This window comes from Ochotona princeps, chromosome 5 (genome assembly GCF_030435755.1).
Source record: "Ochotona princeps isolate mOchPri1 chromosome 5, mOchPri1.hap1, whole genome shotgun sequence".
In the NCBI taxonomy this organism is placed as follows: domain Eukaryota; kingdom Metazoa; phylum Chordata; class Mammalia; order Lagomorpha; family Ochotonidae; genus Ochotona; species Ochotona princeps.
This window is the reverse complement of record NC_080836.1, coordinates 83347727-83355315: the sequence shown is the minus strand read 5'-3', so window position 1 is coordinate 83355315 and position 7589 is coordinate 83347727.

Here is a 7589-nt window from a genome sequence, read left to right as displayed (position 1 = left end):
TCTTTCAGAAGTCCAAGTGAATGGAAATGAAGAGGCAAATCGACACCATTAACACATTGGCCAAAAAATGCTCCAGCTATTTCGTAGACACGTGTGTTCATTTGCCAGAACAAAACACAGCCAACTGGGTGGCTTGAATCACAGAAAGGAATTTATTTATAGTGTTGGAAATTGGAAGCCTGATGCAGGATTATTAGGAAGGTTCAGTTTCGAGGAGGGTCCTCTTTCTGGCTTGTAGCCACCCTTTGACTCATCTTTTTGGTAGAGAAAGACATGTCAAGAGTGGGAGAGGTTAAAGATTGGTCAACTACACATCAGCCATCTCTTGCATTTCACAGAAGACCACCAATCCTACTAGATGAGACACTTGTGATTCTTATGGCATGATCTAGCACTTATTACCTCAGAAAACTGTTTCATTGAGGATGATGACTTCAACACCTGAATGGGGTTGGGCCGCAAAGTTCACATAAGTATTTAATCTTTAGAATTCTGGGCTCGATTGGATATCATATGAACAGGTCAGAGAAAAGGAACCAAGAGAATTTTGAAGATTTGAGGCAGACTCCCAGAGAAGCAGTGGCATTCTAAGAAACAGAAGAGGCCAAAGGAAAATAAGGTTGCTGGTGAAGAATAGAGAATGACAGGTTTTTTTATTATTATTATTTATTACGTTGGATTATGTGACACAGTTTCATAGACTCTGGGATTCCCCTATCCCCTTCCCATGCCCTCCCCTCATGGTGGATTCCTCCACCTTGTTGCATTACCACAGTTCAAATTAAGTCGAGATTCTTTTGTTGCAAACATATACCAATAATAGAGTCCAGCATCTTATTGTCCAGATAAATTCAACAGTTTATTGGGGAGACCATCTCTGGTCTGAAGGTAGAGCTGGCAGAATATTGTCCCGATCAATTACAAGCCCCAGCACATCAACAACAATTTACAAAATTATGGAATTGACATGGTATTGAGTGATCAATACGTTGTAACAGTGCAAGTTCTTAACCACATCCTGTGACTACTTCATTGACCCTTCAATTTTTGTTTGTACACAGAACCGGCTGCTATACATCTTAAAGTGGCTATAGAGTACTATTCAGCTGTCTCGTGTCTGTTCTCATTTTAGTATTTAGCAGTTTATTGTGTTGACGCATAATTTTGCTGAACTTGGTAGATTTTAGGATAATCTAAACTGATTTATAAATCTAACAAGGCCTTTGTCAACACTTGAGGTGCAGAACAGTTTTAGGAGGGGTGTGCAGAGAAATCCTCCATCCCCTAGTGAGGAGTAATTAATCTTTGTGTGCTATGTATTAAGGTATATGTGGATCCACGCTGATCGTTTCCTGTTTGGTTCTAAGCTTTCCTTGTATTTCTCTGACTATCTATCCTATTTTTTTTGGGAGGGGGTGCTCCGGAGCGATCCTGATGATCACTGCAAGCAAGGATGGGGATCCAAAGTTGGAACCAAGTAAGGACCAGGAGAAGCTCCTCTCCCTAATCCCAAAGGAAGTCTGCTGTTCTTCTATTTCTGCAGATCCCTCAGGGCTCCTGGCTGTTGTTCTGATGACCTTGGGTCCTGCGAGGATTTGGACCTCTTCCATCCCATGTGGTAGATCCAGACGGGGCTGGGTGACCTCAGAGTTTTCGGCCTCCGAAGGTACTCCAATTCTGCCTGTTCTCCTTGTCTGTTGGGATGTAGTCCTTGGTGCCCATACTGATAGTCTTTGGTGAGGATCAGAGTCTTCAGAGTTGGAATACAAGCCTTCTCCTGTCCACCTGGTCCACTCTGGGGTACCCCCCTGTTCTGTGCATATGACCTACTGCTAAGATGTTGTCAGGATTGCTCCTGGCTCCCCCTATATGTCTTTGTAATTTAACTATTGTTTAATGCTGATTCGAGTCTGGTGTCTATGAATTACCTATCAGAATGGCAGGCTTTTAAAAACACATAAACTTAGAGTTTCTGGAAGATTAATAAAATGAAGGCATCCAGGCCAGGCATGGTAGCCTAGAAGGCTAAAGTCCTTGCCTTGCATTGGCCAGGATTCCATATGGGTCCTGGTTCATATTCTGGCTGCTGCACTTCCCATCCAGCTCCCTGTTTGTGGCCTGGGAAAGCAGTAGAGCACAGCCCAAAGCCTTGGGACTCTCACCTGCATGGGAGACCTGGAAGAAGCTCCTGGCTCCTGGTTTTGGTTCAGTTCCAGCCATTGCAGCCACTTGGGGAGTGAACCAACTGACAGAATATCTTTCTCTCTGTATCTCCTTCTCTCTGTAAATCTTTCTAATAAAAATAAATAAACATTTAAAAAATGAAGGTATTCATCAGAAAACTGACTTTTTCGTGAGGGGATATGATATACAGGAGGGTGAAATCGTCATATTAAAACAAAATTAAAAATATTTTTCATGTTGATGATATAATTTTGTAAAAAAAATCAATATGCAGTCAGACGTATGTGTTCCAAGTTATAGAAATTAAGTTGTCTAGACAGCCCACATTATTGTACATGTAATGACACTTTGCCTTGACAGGTTGGTATAACGTTAATAGAGTACTGGCTATGTGTAAGCCCATTTATTTTTAATGAATACCATATCCTGCTGACCCAGACGTGGGCTGCTTGGGGTTAGTGACCCATCAAAACCATTTTTATTTCTCTAGCACTTAGCGTAGCATATGTCACAAAATCTGGAATCCATAAGCATGGAGTGAGTCATTTCCCAGAAAAAAAGAGGCTGAGTCATGGAAGCTTCAACTAATTTTGCCTTTGGACAGTGTATTATTCATATAAAACAGCATCATAGGAAGCTAGGTATTAAGTATTGCTTTTAATGGAATGTTCTGTATTCTGACATGTTTGTTGCAGTAGCCATAAAAATGGCAGCTAAAAGTAAAGGCTTAACAGCAGTGCTTATTTGCTAGGAATTGGACATAATTCATCCATCTATTGTCACAACATCAATCAAACAAACAAAATCATTGGGTGTCATAGTAACTAGAAGTAATGACCATTCATTTAATATGAAGTACTTTGAAATACCTGAATCATGCAATTCACTATATGAAAATTAAAGCAGTATTTATAATACAACAGCAACAACAGTAAGAAATTAGCATTGTATATTAAATACAACCTAGGCATTACACAAAGTAACTCACACGCATTACTAATTTAACCCTCAAAAGACCAAACATAACAGATACTATTATTATTTCTAAAGATTAAATATTCTGTATCCATAGGAAAGTAAATATTCCAAATTAAATGAAATTATGTTAATGTATTTTACTAGGGCAAAGACAAAACAAATCAGCAATTAAGTGGATTGTCAATATCCCACTGGATGTGTGTGTATGTACCAGTGTATTTTAAGTTGTTTTCATATTTCATCTAAGCTAGGACCAGAGATGGATTTTCCTAACTGTATGCTCTTCTCTTTCCAAATTTTGGTACACTCAAATTCAGAAAAAAATTATATTTTGGAAAAATAAAATAAAGACACATTTTTGAAATGTTAAGAAGTCAGTGTCTTTTAGTACATTCTCTAATAATTTGCAATGGGGCAAACACTTTGGTAGTTGTTATTGGCTGATCTCTCTCCAAGACTTAGGCAGACGTTAAACTTCTGTCATTTGAATGTTGACAGATTAGTGGTGCAGGCTTGCCCTAACTGTGGTGGCTAGCTGGGGAGGCCAGTGCCAAGTGTTTTAGGTAACCCATGTCATGCGTCTGGAGAAGACTGACATTTCATTTCCAGTTCTGCCTACCTCTCTCTCTCCCTCTCCTTCCTACTCCACACACATCATGACAAACTTCAACAGACATCATGCTGTGGGTCACCTGATCCTGAATTGTAACCTGCAGTGTATAAGCTGAAATAACTCTTTTCCTACACAAGAAGCATCTCTTGGGTAATTAGTAAATGTATCAAAAAGTGGAATAATACAAAAGCAATGTTCCTTTGAAAGTTTTGGTGGCCTTACTTAAGAACTCAGCCAAAACAAACAAAAACCTTAACCAAAATGTCTCTCGAGGTTTTTTTTTTTACTTAAAAAATTAGTTTACTAATATTTTCTATCAATGTTAGTTAAGCATAGACATAGTTTAAGAAGTTAACCAAATTAAGGTCTATAATAAAAAAAAACTCATAGAAATTAAGAAGTTATTTGAAAACCAAAACATCACCAAATTTTGATATATTTTTTGAATAATGAGGTAGCATGTTGTATAATGAATCTGCAAAAGGAAGAAGGCTTACTTTTAGCTGTATGAAACACACAAATCATTAGTTATTAAACTCTGATGTCTCTTCTGAAAGATTTCCTTGTAAAGCGGATGCATTATTAATTACTAGTAGAAAATTTTTCATGAAGCATCTCACTAACACGCGAATTTACACCTGTATTTTGTAAAGATGTGTTACACATGTGAGCCACACACCAGGCATGCTTTATACTCTTCTTGTTTCCAACAGCTCAGTTAAACATTAATGTCAATATCTAGATTTTCTTCAATTTTTGGAAGTCTACATTTTGCTAAATCTGTCAAAATATCATCTAATCATCTGAGCAAAACTTGAATTTCAAACAAATGTACAAGCTATTGGCAATCCTGAAACAATAAAGCAAAGTTGCTCCCCATAGCTCCAATTTCCTGAAAACTCTGTTGAGGCAGCAGTAAGCCAAACTGGAACATTCCACAAATTTCTGGAGCCTGAACCAGACTCTCACTTCAGTCATTCCAGGGAATTTAACTCCTACATATGTTGTTGTTAGAACTCAATGATATTTAAGGTGTATAGAACCCAATTGTATATAAACTAATAATTGAAATGTCAATGTAGAAGTCACAGGATGTGGTTCAGAACTTGCATTCTTTTTTTTTTTCTCTTTTAACATATTAGTTACTCGATACCATGTCAACTAATTCCATAACGTTATAAATTGTTACTGATGTAATGCCGGGGCTTTTAATTGATCGGGATGATACTCTGCCAGCTCTACCTTCAGACCAGGGATGGTCTCCCCAAGAAACCATTGAACTTATCTGAACAACAATATGCTGGACTTTATGCTTGGTAGATGCTTGCAATGAAAGAATCTCAACTGATTTTGAACTGTGGTAATGCAACAAGGTGGAGGAATCCACCATGGGGGGGAGGGGGGGAACCCAGTGCCTGTAAAACTGTGTCACATAATGCAATGTAATCAATGTACATGTAATCAATGTAATCAATGTAATGCAATGAATTAATTTTTTTAATTTATTTTATTGTATTGTTGTTGACAATGGTTACATAGTTAATTACGGGTAAAAAATAAAAAGGTTCGGGGGTATAGGGAAGTGGGTAATACTATTATGTCCATATTGTTTCCATCATGTATCCGAGGTAAAGGGGGATATTGAGGGAGAATCCTCACCCGGTTTCACGCCCACCCCAAGTCCCGGATGTGGGGCATGCTCTGAGATATTTGCTCAAGTGGTTTTAATAGTTCTCCAGTTATGAATCGCTGCCAGTTTCGCTCGATGAGGTCGTCCACTGATTGATATGGTCCATCATAAAGTCTCCGTTCGCCCCATATGTCGCTGCCAACAATACACAGCTGAGATGAATGATTGACCTGTTCTGTCTTCTGTCTTTTCTTGGTTAGAGTTCTGAGTCCAGCAGTTCGATTGGGGAGATCTCCAAAGAAACTTTGAGGTATTCTCAGACTAGATTCTTGTATGTTCTAGAAAGCACAGGGCCCGGCACAGTCCATCACCCCGATCAGCTGGTGGTTTCAATTGCTGGGTTGGTTCTGTTTTCAGTCCCGAGTTGCACTGGAACCAATGGGTGTTGCTGTCCAGTCTGGTTCTGCCCAGCACATATTCGGCCCTTCAACCAGTGGGAGCTGCAGCCTAGTCGGGGCGACCCACAATAACCCCCACCAGGCCCGCCCCCTACCCTGGCCTGCTAGTATGTGTAGCAATAGACCAGTCTGTCCCCCATCCTATTTGGCTCTTGTACTTGTCAATGGGTATTAAAGCTTAGTTCCATCTAACCAACTCAACCATCCAGCCCTCACAGATGTTGTTGAGTGCCTCTCTGTCTAGCCACCCCAGCCCCCGTCCTAGTTTTCATGCCCTCCCGCAGGAGTAGTGACCCAAGAGGGGGGAACCCACTTTTTCCCTCCCAGGTCTCTCTCACACCAGCTTTATGCACTCTTTAGATGGTTCTGTGATTTGACTTGACAGAATTAGTCCCCAGTGCCAGCTGATGCTGCGGCTGAGCCCAAACATCCCTCACCCACTCTAATTTATGCTTGCACCAGCAGGAATAAACAACCCAGATTGGCTTTTCCCTGATCTAGTCCACATGCAGCGCACAGGTGTTGCAGCCTTGCTTAGTCTGGTCTGTCCCCATCCCAGCCCACGCTCTCCAGTGGGAGTAGCTGTCCGGCGAGGGGACCAGCCCCTTAATCCCCTTGCCAGCTCTGCCCCTCCCTTCCTGATCTCACGTGTGCTGGTTGGGTGCTGCATTCATATCCAGTACAGGCAACCTCACCCTGGCATTCCATAATGTGTGCTGGTTTTGTCGCAACCAAACCTGGCTCAACCCACACTCTGTTCTGGTGATCGGATTTGCCAGTGGATGACATGAACTGATTCAGCCTGGTCTGCCCCTGACCCATGCCGAATGTGTGCCAGTGGGAAACTTTCCATGGCCTATTCTGGGCTGTTTCCTATCAAGCTTCTTGCGCTAACCTGCAGGGACTGTGTCCTGCCAGAGGAGTTGCCCAGGCTCCTCCATCAGAACCCCTCCCAATGTCAGATTTTGCGCATACCAGGGGGTCCTTGAGCCAGCCCTACTCAGTTCACCTCCTGTCCTAGCAGGAACAGTGGCTTTTCCTGGCTGGCTTTCATCCCATTCTGGCTCTTGTTGTTGGATGTTTCAGCCCAGCCATGGCTCGTCCATACCCACATACAGCTCACACATGGCTTAGTAGGGGGTTGGGACCCAGCCTAGTCAGTCCCACGTCTACCCAACTCAATGATAGCATAATTTAATAACTGCAAATTCTCAGAAGAGGTATAAAAGGATTGACTTCAAACTATTTCTTATAAACATTTCATTCATTTTACTATTCTTATTTTATTTCATATTACATTTATGGGATCAAAACAGAGTTTGGAATTGCAACAGAGTATATACTTTATAACTGGTAATCCTATGTCTGGAATAAATGCAGCTATAGCAACATTTAGTTTCCTATAAGTCTCAAAGTACTAATTTAAGCACTGGATCTGCTGCTACCTATGTTGAATAATAAATACTTTCTTGGATACCATCATCCCTTCAGGAGTTAATGCTTCAATTCTCCCTCAAAGTCGCACTGGGCCAAAAACCAAAACACAAAACAAAGCAAAAAAACAAAAACAATAAAACATAATAATAGGATTGAACAACTTTAGTTAACTATGTACACTTTGTGCCTTTGATTAAAAAAAATGCAGTGCTTTATTTATAACTGTTTACAATCATGTATTTAAAATGCAAATAACATATTACCAGTGGTGGTTAATGACTAATCCTGT